Source organism: Mus caroli, unplaced genomic scaffold (assembly GCF_978045245.1).
Source record: "Mus caroli unplaced genomic scaffold, Mus_caroli_1 scaffold_12, whole genome shotgun sequence".
In the NCBI taxonomy this organism is placed as follows: Eukaryota; Metazoa; Chordata; class Mammalia; order Rodentia; family Muridae; genus Mus; species Mus caroli.
Window position 1 is genome coordinate 15672501 of NW_028227267.1, and position 19426 is coordinate 15691926.

The following is a 19426-nucleotide window of genomic DNA, read 5'->3' on the forward strand; positions in this document are numbered from 1 at the left end:
ACCACCACCTATCACCACCTACTACCACCTACCACCTACCACCACCTACCATCTACCACCTACCACCACCTACCACCTACCACCACCTACCACCTACCACCACCTATCACCACCTACTACCACCTACCACCTACCACCTACCACCACCTACCACCTACCACCACCTACCACCACCTACCACCTATCACCACCTACCACCTACCACCTACCACCACCTACCACCTACCACCACCTACCACCACCTACCACCTACCACCACCTACCACCTACCACCACCACCTACCACCACCTACCACCACCTACCACCACCTACCACCTACCACCACCTACCACCACCTACCACCACCTACCACCACCTACCACCACCTACCACCTACCACCACCTACCACCTACCACCTACCACCTACCACCTACCACCACCTACCACCTACCACCTACCACCACCACCACCTACCACCTACCACCTACCACCTACCACCACCTACCACCTACCACCACCTACCACCTACCACCACCTACCACCTACCACCACCACTACCTACCACCACCACCACCTACCACCTACCACCACCTACTATCTACCACCACCACCACCTACCACCTACCACCTACCACCACCACTACCTACCACCACCTACCACTACCTACCACCTACCACCTACCACCATGCTCTTTCTAGGGAGATTCGAACAGTGAGTTCCCACACTCCACAAGGAAAATTAGGCCTTCCAAATGGAGCTTGTGAGCTGGGATACTGTGTGGCCAGAAAACCTCCAAAAACACTGAGGCCTTGCTTTAAGGCTAAGGTCTTGGATGGGTGTTTGGGATACACACTTCACATAGAGTTGCTTTGAAGATGGTGTGGTGTTGAGATTCAAGGTCAATGGCAAAATCTGCTTTGACCACGTGGCCAGTTTGACTGTTGCCATTTGATGACCTCAGCAAATACATATTCTTTTTCTCTTGTAATCTCTGATGCTTTCCCATGCCCCCATCCATCCCCTGACTACTTGTACTTTTGCCTTCTAAAGAAGCACACTGTTTTTCCTTTCCTCCAGAGGCATCATGGTCTACAGTGAATAATACATAAAGCAGAGACTACAAGGTTGTTCTGCTCAGTCAAACTCTTAGCTCTGGGGCCTCAGGTCTGTCTAGGTAAGCCTCAGCTTCCTCACTAGAAAAGGAAAGATGAAATATTCATGAGGTTTCCCATCTTTCCTTAGGGCAGCTTTGGGTGAGGGGAGTTTGGGATGTAACCCTGAACCCTTTCCTTGTACCTCAGCCCCAGAACCTCTCCCTTTGTTTTGCTACTTTCTCGGCCTTATGCAGAGGATATCACTTGAGAAGCAAATGGTGGTGCCCAATACTTGAAGGCCACTTTCCTAGTTGCCCATTTAGTATCCCGACTTCCACTGGCTTCTGGTGTTTTTTGTGCTACTTTGTAACTCGTACTTTTTATGACTTTTGAGCATGGAACACTGTTGTAATCACTCAGGCAGGTAGTCCTGAAGACCAAAGGTTAGGACTAAAGGTTCAGACAAAGCTAAGTTGAGAGCTTGTGGCTACACTTAAGGCAGGAACCAGAAATAGGATGACACAGAAGGCTGTTTTATACCACCTCCTCATCCCTGTCCATCCATATCCCTGCTCTGGAGGAGAGATAAGCCAAAGAAGCCCTTGGGCTATCACTTGCAAAAAAAATAATAATGCCTCTTGTGTTCAAAAGTTTAGACATTTCAAAATATAGTTTTGCATGGCTCTATTTGCAGGTGCTATGAAAGAACCCACTAGACTGAGTAACTTATAAGGGAATGAAAATGAAGTAGGTTTGGGGTCACAGTTCTGATCGTCCAAGATGTGTGACCCCAGGCTCTGGTGATGGCCTCTTCACATTTTCATGCACAGCAGAATGCAGATGGCAGCAGATACATAGAAACAGTGGGGGGCGGGGGGCAAAAGAGGCTATCCATACTCTATAGCAGTCCACTCTCACAATGACTACCCTCCTTCTGTGAGGAAGGCATGTATTACTCAGACTGACCAAATGGCCTCTTTAAGGCCTCACTTTCCATCACCTTGGTAATGACAAGCAAATTCAAAGAGGAGTTTCAGAGGGGACAAGCCATATTGGAGCTACATGTTTAATAGTCATGTTATATTTATGTTGGGTTTTTATAAATCAACTGAAAAAGTAAGAAGGGCACTGGTGATTATTCTAAGAGCTCAGGGGGATCAAAACCATGTGCCAGCAATTACACACAGTAAGTAGTAAAGCCAGGAATCCTATTGTTCATTCCTTCATATCCTTGTAATATAACATGCCCCCCACTGGCTCACGTTTTGAATGTTTGGTCCCAGCTGGTGGCTCAGTGTTGGGAGGCTGTAGATCACTAGTGGTGGACCTTTGAAAGTTCCATCTAGCCCTTCTCTCCTGTCACATTCGCTCTGTTTTCTGGTTCCATCATGATGTGAAGGGCCTCCACTGTATGTTCCCACACTCATGGACTGAACCACTCCACTGATCTTTCCCCACCATGATGCTTTGAGACCATAACTAAAATAAACTGTTCTTAAGTTCCCTTTGTTACAGGCTCACTCACTAATACACCACCTCCCAGAGTCAGCATGTCTCTAGTGGCCTCAGCCAGTACCGCTCCTTTCCCTCTCAGATGTGTTCCAGTTTTCTTGCGATTATTCTTGCTGCCTTGCTTTCTCTCTCTCCTCCCAGCAGGAAATCAGGGTGATTATGGAGCCTTCTCTTAGCCAAGGTGTTAGGAGTTTATGCTACACTCCCCAGTGGACAGCTAATGGACTCTGTTGGGTTGGTCCAATAAAAGTTTCCCACAGTCCAATGCTGAAGTGGAGAACCTGAGTGAAGTTTTTACCACTCTTTCAGCAGACTCATCAAGAGCTTCCTTTTCCTCTCTGGAAATTGTGTTTCATGCCGCGTGTATTGCTAATCCAAGTGTTACATCAATCAGCAATCTGGATCTGGCTTGTTGTTCTCCTGGAGTGTGTTTTACAAGCAGAGATGGGGTTTCTTATTCTGGTTTACTCAAGCCCTCCTCGACTCTTAGAAAAATACTCAAAGTGCAATTTCCTCTCATCTCTTAGGATCTGGGTTTTTTGGGGGTGGGGTGGTGTGGTGTGGTTGCTATTTAGAGTTATTGGGTTTTCCGAAGCATTACCTTAATAAAGACATTCCTTTCTGAGTTGTGCTTGACCTGGGGGTGAGATGGAGACTCTGTTTCTTCTCAGGGCTATTGTAAAGTTAGGGTTCACAGAAAACAGAGCAAATGGGGGCCTTTGAAATGTGATCCCCTTGGCCAAGGCCTGTCTTGTGGTTAAATGGAGGGCTTACCAGGACTCCCCTGTTCTTCAAGTTCAGTTCCCCTGAGTATTTCAGCCTGGAGATGGGTTTGGTTTTCAGAGAACTTTATAAATGTTTAGATTCTCATATTTGCATTGTCAAAGAAGGGGGCAAGATTCCATAGAGGACAATTACCAGAGGAGGTATTGGCTGGTAGGAGTAGGTCTGTCAGACTGGCTCTTAGATGTGGTACTCAGCTGTTTTCTGAAAGTTCGACCAATACTTGGTTTCCCCATGTGAGTTTCTAGTAGCTCAGGCCAATCCATGAAGCCAAAAGTTCCTCAAAGAACCAGAATCCAAGCATGGTGGCACATACACTTGGGAAGCAGAGGCAGATGGATCTTTTTGAATTTGAGGCTAGCCTGGTCTACAAAGCAAGGTCCAGGACAGCCAGGACTATTACATGGAAAAATCCTGTCTTGGAAAACCAAAGACAGGTGTGGGGTGGAATACGAGAGACTTCAAGCCTGTTTTTTAGAATTTGATGGTTTGGGGTTCTTTATTTTGTTAGTGTGCATGCTTATAGAAGTCAGAGGTTAAAATTAGGTGTCTTCTGTTGCTCTCCATTTTATTTATTATTTACCTATTAATTTATCAATTTATTTATTTGTGTGTTTATTATTTATCCATCCATTTACTTGTCTATCCATTTACTCTATCTACAATCTATCTATCTATCTATCTATCTATCTATCTATCTATCTATCTATCTATCTATCTATCTACCTACCTACCTGTCCGTCTGTCCATCTGTTTATCTATCTACTGAGACAGTATCTCACTGACCCTGAAGCTTATGCTGCACTCAGATTTGCTGGTTGGCAAGCTCCAGGCATCCTCCTGTGGTGCTGGGGTTACAGACATGCATGGCCACATCCTGTTTTCTTAGGTTTCAGAGATTCGAATTCAGGTCCTCATGCTTGCAAGGGAAGCAATCTACTGACTGTCATCTCTCCAGTTCCCCCATCCCTTCTCTGTTCTTTTTAAGCAACTACTTTTAAATATTCAAGAACATTTCTTTTCCCTAAATGAAACCATCCAGCTGACATCTTTCTCTGTTGGGTCTAAAAGATAGGACTTGTGCCCCAGTTCTATCTCATTTTGTGAAGGACTGATATTAAAATTAGGAGAGACTATTCTTTTCATTGCTTAAATTTATCCATAGCTTTTCTTCCTTTTTCCTTTTTTCTTTCTTACACACACACACACACACACACACACACACACACACACACACACACACACCAAAATACCGACCTGTCCCAGCAACTGTGACATGGTATTGAGCTGTCTGAGTTTTTTTTTTTTTTCTGTTATCTTTCCTTTCTTTAAGAAAAGAGTCATTTCAGAAGAAGCCCTGACAGCTCTGTCACTTCACTCACACCTCTAAATTTCTCTTTCTGTTGTCAGTCAGCAGACAGCAGACTGGGGATCTGATGGGCCTGACTGATGTCCAAATACATAAGAGATCGGAGAGAGGCCTGGAGCAGTGAGTCAGAAGCCGTCGTCTTCTGCCTTTATTCTTGGAGGAGCTGTCAAGACCTTCAGAAGTTCCTCTGTGCCAGGATCTCATATCCTGGGCCTCTCTCTATCTGCAGCCCACATAAATAGACACACAAGGGCTGGGACTTCCTCTGGCATACTTTCCAGAAATTATAGTTTTTGTGTGATGTTGAATTCCTCTGTCCTGTGTGCTGCTTGGGGGTGGGGATGAATACTCTATTGGAATTAAATCTGTTTTATGAAAACTTGTGACATAATAACATCAGTGACATCAGTGGGAATGACATGGGTGAGTTCTTAGATTCAGAGGCTTAGAAGCAAGTATTTTAAACCCCAAATCCATTTATTTGTGAGGGACCTTGCATAGATACCATTTCTCTTCCTGTATTAGGAAGTGAGGCACGATGTTTACCTATCCCCAAAAGGCAGAGCTCTTTAGTTTCTGTAGTTACAAGCAGCCTCAATTCACTGTATCTATGAACAGAATTCCAAATGCTGGGCTCTCTGTGCCCCATATGGGTCTTATGACAAATCCTAACTCACCTGTTGGTTCTGAGCTAGTCGTTGGGACTTAACACATGGATTGTGCAGTTTTCTGATTTCTGGATATTAACAGAATTATGAATAACAGATTCTCAAAATTTAAAAAGACCACCTTTACAATTTCATTTATGTGTCCTCTCACATTGCCCATGGTTTCCACTTTCTATCTTTGGTTAAGTTGTCCTGAAGGGATAGTTTATCTTCCTCCTTTACAAATGTACCTCAGGTTTCACCTAACTGTTCCCTGGGCTCTCTATGGAGAGAGGCTAACCACACATTTTGCCAGACATGCTTCTGCCTGGGACACACAGCTCATCAAGGTTAGAGTATTCAGATAATGTGCCAGCCTGGGAAACTGTGTTGTTTGACACTGAGCCTTGTAGATACAGTATAAAGCACTGGCTTTGGAGATAAGTCCTTGGGTATTGATTCTGACTTTACCTTTACTAAGTGTATGGCCTTTGTGGAGCTGTAGATATCTTCTTTCTTTTATTTTAAGAGTTATTTAATGGTTTGTATGTGTCTGTATATAGGTGTGTGCAGCTTGTTATGTGTGTACTGGGATACAAACTCCTGTTCTAAGAGTTGCAGAACAAGTATTCTAAACCACTGAGCCATCTCTCCAGGCCAGCATGTATTATTCTTTCATTGTTTGTAAAGCAGGATGGGCAGCATCGGGTTCATTGGGGTTGATAATCATATTTAAACTGGACTTTTTAAAAATAGCTTTTACTAAGAGCTTCCCATCTATGAATTCTTTAATCCTCACAACTCAAGAAGACCAGTAAATATTACTTCTGAAGCCCTGGGTTCAATTCCCAGCACTGTACCACTGCACACATAACCTGAGCATTGTAGGAAACATCTTTAATTCTAGCACCTGAGAGGAGGAAGCAGGAGAATCAGTAGTTTTGGGTCATCCTTGGCTATATAGTGGGCTTGAAGCTCATCTGCTGCCTGCCTCTCCTCGGTATGTGCCTCTTGTCTTTGGTTACTACTCAAAGAGAATAAACCCAAAAAGATGTTTAGTGGAACTTTTGTGTAAAGCCAGTTGGGACTCAGGTCAGATGTGTCTTCAAAGAGACTTTTACTGCTGACTGACTCCAAATTGAGTCCCTACTTCTAAGTTGCCATCACCCTCTATTCCACAGTATTTTAAAAAATAATTTCTCAGAAGAGTGCCTGTTCATGTCATTAAAAGTTTTGCTTATTCATGTGCTTTCACCTGTACTGTCTATTCTTAGTAGTATATAAATTCCATGAGCAAAGGCCTTCATCTGCCATATTTAATCCTGTACATAGTCCATCTAGCAGAAGGGCTGTATCGTAATGCTATGTAGTAATAACAACAATATTAATAATAACATTAATAATAATGTTTTTGATAGTTCTTAAAGTTACCATTTTCTAGGCATTGTTGGAAGCACGTCACTTATATTAACCCATTCAGTTTTCACAAAGATAATTGATCTTGGCTATCATTTTTATTTCTGATTTATAGATGGGGAGGGTTTATACAGCGGTCCAAGGCCAAACAATTACTAGGTGACAAAGTTTGTGTTAAAAGCCTGGCCATGGGGCTCAGAGAAGATGCTTTGAATCACCATAATTCCGTGCCTCTCTGGTACATAGTGTGTGCTCATGTAGCAGATGTATTAATGAACAGAAGATGTCCTGAAGAACCCCACTGGGAATCTGTAATCATGGGTTACTGTGCAAATGGGTTACTCCTGGACACTGCTATGTGCCCCTCTTCCAAAGCAGAGAGTACAGCACTATCTTGTGTGTATTTAAATGTCCCATAAGTCCAAATGAGTCTCAGTGACCACCACAGCTACTATTTATATTTTATACTTGATAGAGTCTTTGGTTCAATTGTCCTTTTCTATTTTTCCTTCCCTCTCTCTCTCTCTCTCTCTCTCTCTCTCTCTCTCTCTCTCTCTCTCTCTCTCTCTCTTTGTCCTAAGAGAGGAGAATTGTGGGAAATATTTTGTTTTCCTTGGGAGCCAAGCTATGTATTTACTTCAAGTTTTATTAAATGAGTTATAAATTTTCCCAGCAATTTCCTCATAGCTCAAGAGGTTTAATTTGCATGTGTTGCCTTTTGCAATATGCTTTTCGTAACATTGCAGATGCGTCTTCCCTAGCTTCAGTAAACAACAGGCACTCGGCCAGGTTTTTGACTGAACACATGCCAGGCCTGGGAAATAGGAGTTAACTCTGTGCTGACTGGGGGCAAGGGACACACATCTCTGTCTAGCCACAGCATCTGAGATTTCTGGTGGAGTTACCAATGGGCAGGAACAAACACTTCTAAGAAGAAAAACCTTTTGGTTTTTGTGACTCTAGGGTGATGTTTAGAGATACTAGAATCTGGCCAGGGCTCTGTGTTAAGGAAGACAATCTGATATGCATTTGCTTCCAAGGCTAGGGCTTTTGGATTTAGAGCTGATCCTTAGGGACACTCTAATTGGGTTTGAGTTTGGACATGATTATTAGATATGGCCCTTGAGTTCCTGCTGAATGGGGTTGTATGGTCCCTGGCAGGTAGACGTGTTGAAAGGATTGCAGAAAGTGAAGATCATAAAGCAGGTCGAGTAGAACGATCATACTGCCAACTCTTCTTACCCAAGGACTTACCTAGACTACTGACTGAGTTTCTCTTGAGAAGGATACATATTCTGAGTGAGGCTTTTCTGTTGACATCTCCCTTCTAGGAGAGGGAAAAGGCACTGGAGTTAGGGACTGATACTATGCAGGTTAGAATGAGGTTTGACTGCATTCAACAGAAAAAGCATCTAAAGTCAATGCTGCTGTTACACTCTAGGGATTTGTTTCTCTTGATGATGAGCTGTTGTAGTGGGCAATGCAGGCCAGGAGTTTCATGATATGATGAGGGATCCTGCTTCTTTCTTTTTGTAGCTCTGACTTGATGTTTGCATGTTTTCTCATGATTCAAGATGGTAGTTGATGCCATTGTGGTCTCTTAGAGACAGAGAGGGAAGAATGAAGAGCAAGCTCAGTCTCCTTTGAATACATGTCCATCCTGTCCTTCATGATTACAGTCTTTGCATTGTATTGGCCAGAACTTATTCAGAGAGCTACATATGAATAAAAGATACAATTGCTCAGCCTGGCAGCCACATGCCCAATGATATTCTAGCCTTTGTTGTAAAGGAGGAAGTGGAAAATGGGATGTTACCATGGGGCCATTGTCTCATGGCTCTATATTTGAAATAGAAGCATGTTTACTTACATAAAAATATCCTTTTTTCAAAGTTTGCTTCATTATGATGTCAGGAAACATAAATAATATGTTTATAGAATTTTATAGTTACTTTCTGCATGCACTAAATAATAATTGGTATAATGGACCCAAGTTTTAAATGACATCATAATTTTTTATATTTTTGCATTTTATTATTATATTTTTCACTATTTAAAACAATTTTCAAATTCAAGTACAGTTTGATCATATTCTTCTCCTCCACTTCCCTATCCACCCAAGTTTAAGTCATTTTTAAAGAAAGAAACAAAAACCCAATATAACAACAACATCCTAACAAGAAAACAAAATAAAACCACAGTCAAAAAGATAAAGAAAAGAAAAACACCAAACTGTAACCAAATAAAACACACACACACACACACACACACACACACACACACACACACACACACACACAAACTGTGGAGTCCAATTATATGTTGTTCACCTACTCCTGAACGTGGGGCCTGCCCCAGAATGGTTGATATAACCAGGGTCACTCTATTATAGAATTTTCCATTCCCAGGTGATATAACTGGCAGTTCAGTTGTTAAACTTTGCAATAGTGGCTAGAGTTTTATTCATTCATTCATTAAAAAATATAACAAGACCTGGTCTTTGCTGCTGGTGCAGACCCCTAGTTAGTCTGCTCCCCTAAAGACTCAATATCCCGATACGTCCTAGAGGACACAGTGCACTCAGAGCATTTGGTAAGAATCCCTGCCCCCTGCACCCCTCCCCGAGTCCTGGAGCTGCTACTGGGAGCCTGGTGGACTTGGGACCCATCACCAGCCAAAGCCCCACCCTCCCAAATACTACTTCCCTTTCTTCCATCCCTCCCACCCCTTCTGACTGGTCCTTGCTACTGGGGCAGACCCATAGCTTGTCTGCTCCCGTGAAGACTCCATATCCCAATCCATCCTAGAGGACCAGCTCCACTCAGAGCAGTTGGACACACTCCACTTAAAGCAGTTGAGAAGTTGAGGACCCTCTGCAGTGAGAGCAGTTGAGGATCAGCTGCACTTAGCACAGTTGGACAACAGCTTGATTGCTCTACTGAAGAGAAAAGAGTCTGAAGGCCTCCCAGGAGATCTACTATAGCCAGGGCAGCTGCTCCTGTGAAGAGCCCCCAGTTGGAAGGTCCCACAGGTGGTCTGATACATCCAGGGCTGTAAGCCTACTAGGAGACCAGAAGCAATCTAGGGACAAAAGAGGCAGACTCCATATAATCACCCAGCTCAATAAACACTAGGGATAGCCAGATGGTGAAAGGCAAGAACAAGACCATAAACAAAAGAAGCCAAAATATGTGAGTATCACCAGAACCCAGTTCTCCCACCAGAGCAAGCCCTGAATACACCAACAAACCTGAAAATTAGGTATCTGTCCTAAAATCTTATCTCATGAAGATAATAGAGTCCTTTAAGGAGGGTATCAATAATTCACTGAAAGAAAAATAGGAAAACACAGGCAAACAGGTGAAGGAATTGAATAAAGCGATCCAAGACCTAAAGTGGAAGTAGAAACAATAAAGAAAACACAAATGGAGGCAAACCTGGAAATGGAAAACCTAGGAAAGAGGTCAGGAATTACAGTATTATGAACAAAATACAAGGGACAGAAGAGAGAATCTCAGGTGCAGAAGATATGATAGAATTCATTGACAGATCTGTCAAAGAAAATTCAAAACATAAAAAACTCCTATCCCAAAGCCTCCAGGAAATTCAGGACACGATGAAAAGACCAAATCTAAAAATAATCAGAATAGAAGAGAACAAAGATTCTCAGTTCAAAGGACCTGAAAATGTCCTCAACAAAATCATAGAAGAAAACTTCTCCAACCTAAAGAAAGAGATGGACATAAAGGTACAATAAGCCTATAGAACACCAAATAAGTGGGACCAGAAAAGAAAATCTTCTTCTTACATAATTATCAAAACACTAAATGCATAGAGCAAAGAAAGAATATTAAAAGCTGCAAGGCAAAAAGACCAAGTAACATACAAAGGTAGACCTATCAGAAGTACAACGGACTTCTCAACAGAGACTGTGAAAGCCAGAAGAGTGTGGTCAGAGGTTATGCAGACTCTTAAGAGAACACAAATGCCAGCCCAGGCTACGATACCTAGCAAAACTCTCAATCAGCATAGATGGAGAAAACAAAATATTCCAGGACAAAACCAAATTCAATTCAAACGGTATCTATCTACCAACCATTGCTTACAGAGGATACTGGAAGAAAAACTCCAACACAAGGAAGGTACCTGAACCTTCAAAATCAAAAGCAGAGGACCACAAGCACATAAAACCACCTACAAAAACAAACATGTCAGGAGCCAACAGTCATCTCTCTTTAGTATCTCTCAATATTAATGGACTCAACTCACCTATAAAAAGACATAAGCTAAGAGACTGGATACATAAACAAGATTCAGAATTTTGCTGTATACAAGAAACACACCTCAACAACAAAACCAGGCACTATCTCAGAGTAAAAGGATGGAAAAAGGTCTTCCAAGCAAATTGTCCCAGGAAACAAGCAGGAGTTGCCATCCTAATATTCAATAAAACAGACTTTCAACCAAAAGTTATCAAGCGTGATGAAGAAGGACACTTCATATTCATCAAGGGGAAAATCCACCAAGAGAAAAATCTCAATTCTGAAAATCTATGCCCCAAATGCAAGAGCACCCAAATCCATAAAAGAAACTTTTCTAGAACTCAAAACACACATTGAAATCCAAACAATAATAGTGGGAGACTTCAACACCCCACTCTCATCAATGGACAGGTCATTGAAACAGAAACTAAATAGAGACACAGTGAAACTAAGAGAGGTTATGAACCAAATGGATTTAACAGATATCTACAGAACATTTTACCCTAAAGCAAAAGAATACACCTTCTTCTCAGCACCTCATGGTACCTTCTCCAAAATCAACCATATAATTGGTCACAAAACAATCCTCAGCAGACACAAGAAGATAGAAATAATACCATACATCCTATCAGACCACCATGGCCTAAAGCTCGTCTTCAATAACAGTAAAATCTACAGAAAGCCCACATATACATGGAAACTGAACAACTCAGTGATAATTTGATCGGGGAAAAAATAAAGAAAGAAATTAAAGACTTCCTGGAATTTAATGAAAATGTTGACACATCATACCCAAACCTATGGGACACAATGAAAGCAATGCTAAGAGGAAATTTCATAGCACTAAGTGCCCTGGTAAAGAAATTGGAGAGATCTTACACTAATACCCTAACAGCACACCTGAGAGCCTTAGAACAAAAAGAAGCAAACTCAACCAAGAGGAATAGAAGGCAGGAAATAGTCAAACTCAGGGCCAAAATCAACCAAATAGAAACAAAGAAAACAATACAAATAATCAGCAAAACCAAAAGCTGGTTGAAAGAATCAACAAGATAGATAAACCCATAGCCAAACTAACTACAGTACCAAAGGCAGTATCCAAATTAATAAAATCAGAAATAAAAAGGGAGACAATAACAACAAAAACTTTTGAAATTCAAAAAATCATCAAATCCTATTATAAAAGTCTCTACTCAACAAAACTGGAAAATCTAGATGAAATGGATGGTGTTCTAGATAGATGCCACATACCAAAGTTAAATCAAGGCAGGTAAACTATCTAAACAGGCCCATATCACACAAGGAAATAAAAGTCATTAAAAACCTCCCAACCAAAAGAAGCCCGGGGCCAGATGGATTTAGTGCAGAATTCTACCAGACCTTGAAAGAAGACCTGGTACCAATTTTCCTCAAACTATTCCATAAAATAGGAACAGAAGGAAATCTACCTAACTTGTTCTATGAAGCCACAATTACTCTGATACCTAAACCACATAAGGATCCAACCAAAAAAGAGAACTTCAGACCAACCTTGCTTATGAATATCAATGCAAAAATACTCAATAAAATTCTTGCAAACTGAGTCCAAAAACGCATCAATACCATCATTTGCCATGATCAAGGAGGCTTCATCCCAGGGATCAAGGTTGGTTTAATACATGAAAATTGATTAATGTAATCCACCTTGTAAGCAAACTCAAAGAAAAAATATCACATGATCATCTCCTTACATGCATAAAAAGCATTTGACAAAATACAACACACCTTCATGTTAAAAGTATTAAAGAGATTAGGAAATCAAGACCCATACCTAAACATAATAAATGAAAGTTACTGAAAACCAACAGCCAATATCAAATTAAATGAAGACATACTTGAAGCAATCCCACTGAAATCAGGGACAAGACAAGGATGTCCAACTCTCCCCATATCTATTCAATTGAAGTGTTAACTAGAACAGTAAGACAACAAAAAGACATCAAGGGGACACAAATAGGTAAAGAAGAAATATATATATCACTATTTGCAGATGATATGATAGTATACATAAGCAACCCCAAAAATTCTACCAGAGAATTTCTCCAGCTGATAAACAACTTCAGCAAAGTGGCCAGTTATAAAATCAACTCAAATAAATCAGTATCTTTCCTTTATACAAAGGATAAACAAGTTGAGAAAGAAATTAGGGAAACAATTCCCTTCACAATAGCCACAAATAACATAAAATATCTTGGGATTACTCTAACCAAATAAGTGAAAGACCTATATGACAATAATTTTAAGTCTCTCAAGAAAGAAATAGAAGAAAACCTCAGAAAATGGAGAGATCTTCCATGCTCATGGATTGGCAGAGTTAACGTAGTAAAAATGGCCATCCTACCAAAGGCAATCTACAGATTCAATGCAATCCCCATCAAAATCCCAACACAATTCTTCAAAGACACGGAAAGAGCACTTCTCAAATTCATCTGGAAATGCAAAATACCCAGAATAGTGAAAACAATTTTTTGAATTAATTTTTATTAGGTATTTTCCTCATTTACATTTCCAATGCTATCCAAAAAGTCCCCAATACACTCCCCACACCCCACTCCCCTACCCACCCACTCCCACTTTTTGGCCCTGGCGTTCCCCTGTACTGGGGCATATAAAGTTTACAAGTCCAATGGGCCTCTCTTTCCAGTGATGGCCGACTAGGCCATCTTTTGATACATATGCAGCTAGAGTCAAGAGCTCTGGGGTACTGGTTAGTCCATAATGTTGTTCCACCTATAGGGTTGCAGATCCCTTTAGCTCCTTGGGTACTTTCTCTAGCTCCTCCATTGGGGGCCCTGTGATCCATCCAATAGCTGACTGTGAGCATCCACTTCTGTGTTTGCTAGGCCCTGGCATTGTCTCACAAGAGACAGCTATATCTGGGTCCTTTCAGCAAAATCTTGCTAGTGTATACAATGGTGAAAACAATTTTTAACAATAAAAGAACACCTGGGAAAATCACCATCCCTGACCTCAAGCTTTACTACAGAGCAACAGTGATAAAAACTGCATGACATTGGTACAGACATGTTGATCAATGGAATAGAATTGAAGACCCAGAAAAAAAATACCCACACTTACTGGCACTTGATTTTTGACAAAGACACCAAAAATATACAATGGAAAAAAGAAAGCATCTTCAATAAATGGTGCTGGTCTAACTGTCTGTCTGTGTGTAGAAGAATGAAAATAGACCCATATTTGTCACTTTGTACAGAGCTCAAGTCCAAGTGGATCAAGGACCTGAATATAAACTCAGAAACACTAAATCTAATAGAAGAGAAAGTAGGAAAGAGCCTTGAACTCATTGGCACAGGGGGAAATTTCCTAAACAGATCTCCAATAGCTCATGGTCTAATATCAACAATTGATAAATAGGACTTCATAAAACTGGAAAGCTCCTGTAAGACAAAGGACATAGTTGATAAGACAAATTGGCAACCTACAGGTTGGGAAAGAAAATCTTCACTAACCCCACATCTGATAGAGGGCTAATATCCAAAATATATAAAGAACTCAAGAAGTTAATCACAAAAAAAAAAAAAATCAAACAACCCAATCAAAAAATGTGGTATAGAACTAAACTGAGAACTCACAACTGAGGAATTTTGAATGGCTGAGAAGCACCTAAAGAAATGTTCAAAGTTCTTAGTGATTAGAGAAATGTAAATCAAAAACGTTCCTGAGATTCCACCTTATACCAGTCAAAATGGCTAAGACCAAAACCACAGGTGACAACACCTGTTGGAGAGGATGTGGAGAAAGAGGAACACTCCTCCATTGCTGATGGGATTGCAAACTAGTACAACCACTCTGGAAATCAATCTTGTGGTTCCTCAGAAAATCGGAAATAGATCTACCTGAGGACCCAGCTATACCACTCTTGGGAATATACCCAAAAGTTACCCCACCATGTGACAGGGCACGTGTTCCACTATGTTCATAGCATCCTTGTTTGTGATAGCCAGAAGCTGGAAACAGCCCAAATGTCCCACGACAGAAGAATGGATACAGAAAATGTGGTTCATTTACACAATGGGATACTACTCAGCTATTAAGAATGAGGACATCCTGAGTTTTGCAGGCAAATGGATGGAACTAGAAAATATCATCCTGAGTGAGGTAACTCAGACCCAATAGGACATGCATGGTATATACTCACTAATAAGTGGATATTAGACAAAACAACAACAACAACAAAAAAAAAAACCCATACAGTATACACAAGATAAAGTTCACAGAATTCAAAAGGCTCAACAAGCTTAAGTGCCCAAGTGAGGATGCCTCAGTCCCACTTGGGAGAGAGAAGAAAGCAATCACAAGTAGGGAAGGAGGGACTTGGGAGGGAAAGTGGACAGGGTGGGGCAGGGGCAGTGGGAAGAGGGAAACTTGATCTGGTATTGGATGAGGGAAAAGGACTGAATCCCTGAGGGCCAGCAGAAAGAAGGTAAACAGGCAACCTCAGGAAATAGGAGGCTGGGGGCGGGGGGGGTCTCCCAGAATGTGCCAGAGACCTGGGAGGTGAGAGACTCCCAGGACTCATAGGGAGGGACCTTTGATGAAATGCCAGACAGTAGGGAGAGAGAATTTATAGAGCCCACCTCCAGCAGGAAGACAGGAAGTGTAAGAAATGAATTACAAATAAAACTAATTTTAAAATACCTAACAAAAATATAACAAAATACAATATAATAAAACAAAAAACCTATCACATCAAAGTTTGGCAAGATAAACTAACAGAAGGAAAAGAACCGCAAGAGGAAGCACATGAGTTGGAGATCTACAAGTTCACCCAAAGGAATTCCACAAAACACTAAACTGGAAGCCATAATATAGACACAGAGGATCTGTACAGATCCATGCTGGTCCTGTACAGGGTGCTGCAGTCTCTGTGAGTTCATGTGATCTTTCCTTTCGTTAATTTAGAAGGCCTTACTTTCTTGATATCCTTCATCTCCCCACCTCTTACATTCTTTTGTTTCCTCTTCTGTGGACTTTCCTGAACTCTGAGGGGAGGGATTGGGGCATCATAAAATTTTACATGTAAGTTTCAATTGAAGTAAATCAATTAAAATGCTAAATAAACACAGGCTTTTAGAAATGAGAGGTGACATCTATGACCAGACTATGTGAGTTTGAATATGTGTTTGTCATCAATTCATCAACTGGTTAAATAATCTTGGCCTTCCCCCCTTCCCCCACTCTCTGTGCACATAGCCCTTCAGCACACACACACACAGACACACACACACAGAGTTTGTAGCATAGGTTAGTCTCAAACTCTTCTGTGGCCAAGGAGGTTGTTGAGTTTCTGGTTCTCCTCCCTCCACCCCTTGGGTGCTGAGATTGTAGGTGCCCATTTATGCAAAGCTAGGATGAAACCCAGGTCTTTGTGTGTATTAGGCCAGCACTCTACAGATGGAGCTACATCTCTATCCATCTTTTCTCCATTTTTCCAGCCTGTAAAAGGACATCAGAATTGTAAGGATGGGATAGGATACCAATACTTGCTGAACTCTCAGATTAGAGCCACTGGAGTAAAAAATAAGACCCTTGGACATTGTCACTCTTGTGGCTGTGATTATGGTTTATACTGTTGGCATGTATTGTGAGGAAGTATAAGAGAAGGAATTTGGGGAGAACAGAAATTATGAGGGTATTATACATATGATGGAGATTGGGGAGACACTAGCTCAGAAGAATGAGGTTGACAGTTGACAAGGATTAAGTCTTAACCTCAACAACAACAAAAAATACTCTTACTAAGAGTTAATATTAGTGCTTTATAATTTCAAGTGGTTTCATATAGGAGAGTAATCTTGATAGTAATTTATTAAGCATTTGCTCTATGCCAGGTACCATGGGGATTGCTTGGATTGTATCAAAAGTTAATTCTTTCAACACTACCAGCTGGTGTTTCCTGTTCTGCTGATGAAGGACTTAAGTCAGGGCTAGGTTAAGGTAATTTCCAGCATCCTCTGTTCTCATGGGGCTAGCCTCACAGCCTCTGCTAAGTAACACCACCCACATCCATTTGGAGCCTCTTCTTTCCCTCATTCACCCCCATTTGGATGTCTAGCCTTTCATTGTCTCCCCAAGGGTCTCTTAGACCCTCTGTTTTCCATTTCTGTTCTTGTTCCTTCTGGCAACCCAGTTGCCAACTACCACAAATATGCCAGTCATTTCCTAAGCTTCTCCGTGCTGTCAAACTGTCCTGTCCAGCCTCTGTGGGCATGGGACAACAAATGACAGCTTCTAGTTTGCTGAAGTAAGACACAAAAATAGATATTAATGGGCGCATGGATTACATCTCTCTAGGTCATTCATTTTAGAAAGTCCTGGTTTATTTGAAGTTTGATTTACTTAATAATTGACCTCTATCCCCCTCCCTTCTTTCCTGTGTATAATAGAATTTATTTAAAGCAGTTTAAAGCTCACTGAACCAGTGAGCAAAAGATGGAAAAATTCCTGTGATAAACCCTGTGCCCACACACACATAGCTTCTCCACTATCAGTGCAGCCTCCAAATTGAAGTCTTTCATTGACTGGAATAATTAGTAATGGACGTTAAATGCAGGAAATACCCCAACATCTCATGGGCAAGTCTTAGGACATCTCCTAGGTCATTGTGTAGGGTTTTGAAGTTGTTCCATCTTAGATCCCTGACAAAAAAGGACTACAGATGTGATAGAAAGGGACACACCACTGAGCAATCAGTCAGGGCCTCTGCCACTTTCCCCACAGTCCCCCATCTGGTGCATAGTATACACTCACTCAGTATTGTTGAGAGTATGAATCACTTGCTATAGCCCTTTCAGTTGGGAAGGGAACAAAAGGCCCCTTAAGGAATGGCCCAGTGAATTATAGCAGGTAAGGTTTGGTTGGGCCTCATGGACTTGATAGATTTTTTTTTATATTATTATTATTATTCCAGCTATAATGGTCTGTCATTCAGGTCAGCTTGCTGTCATCCAGGGACCCTGTGCATCTCTGGCTATGTGTGAGCTGAACATGAACAGCATACTGCTGGGATTAGGGGGCATTCATCTTCCACTATCCTCTCATCCTTGGAGCTGGAGGCTCATGTGTTACTCCTGTGATGTCATAAAGCAACTGATGTCTTAGTACATGCTGCAAGAGTTATTTCCTCTTTTGCTCTTCCTACAAATTGTACCTTATGATCCATTGAATTCCACTTTCCTATTTTTCCAACATTTCTCATTTTCTGCCCTTATTTTATCCTCTCTCGCAGACCATCGAACGGAGGAAGAAATGTTGCTTAGCAACCAGTATGGAACCAGTCAATACTTTCTCTAATATTAACCCTTTGGAAACAAGCAGCCAGTCTCTGAATTATATCACTCTCTGTTAGTATGTCTTAAAGTCGAAGTTCATGCAAGTTGACAGTCCAACCCCATAATCCAATCACAAGCATTAGTGATATGCATGGGTACTTATGTACATTAGAGAGTGGCAGTGTGGCAAATCACATGCATTGTTATTTTGCTAAAGGCATTCAGATTCCTATTCAGTTTGCTATGACTAATGTAGGATGGACTTTTGTTTTCAAGTGCAGTAGCTTTCAAGGGTGTCCTTACTATATGTGCTAGTTTGCATTTTGGACACTTAAGTTTATCTCACAAGCAGAAAGTACCTTTTCACTAATGAGACGTCTGTGACATTTGTCTCTAATGTCCATTGGGCTTTACTGTGTGTCAGATTCCATGTCAGGCGCATACTAGCAGACTTGCTTCTTCCATACATTTGTTTTCTTTACTTACTTTTTCCACCTGAATCTTGCTCCTTCCACTTGAGTGGCACATTGCAGTGCCAGGTTTTCAGATGCCAAGTTGTTTTTCTGCTTACACATTTTTTTTCCCACTCTGACTCTACATTGTCCTCCTGAGGTCATTGAACCTCTCGGCAAGTTAGTAACATAGGCAACTGGAAGATGAACTTGACCTGTGCCTCTCTCACGTGTAGGCGCTTGTAAGTCTTACTTTGCCCTGAACAAAACTATGTTTGCAAAGTTGGTTTTCAATGTCCCTCTTCTTACCTATGTGCCCAAGCTACTTATTTAATGCTACAATTTGACAAGTCAACTCAGTTCCTACCCCTATCATCCCTGAGGCAGTCAGTGCCACCAGAAGATGGAACAGTGTATTGATGTCATCTTCTAGCATGCCACTGAATTTCTAAAAGCTCCCTACGGAACATCTCATGTGTAGAGTGAATGTGATTCTCCTGAATGTACACTGAATAGGTTTTGAGCAGTGGACTTTTTAAACTGCCTCCTTTTCTCTCTTATTAGTGAGCAGCTCCTCT

General features: G+C 41.3%; 1 protein-coding gene across 1 annotated transcript in view; it reads left to right on the forward strand.

Annotated features, from left to right (window-relative positions):
* The window catches only part of Lrmda (leucine rich melanocyte differentiation associated), a 1040878-nt gene that overhangs the window by 488801 nt on the left and 532651 nt on the right, over positions 1 to 19426 (forward strand). The gene's annotated exons all lie outside the window — the stretch shown is intronic.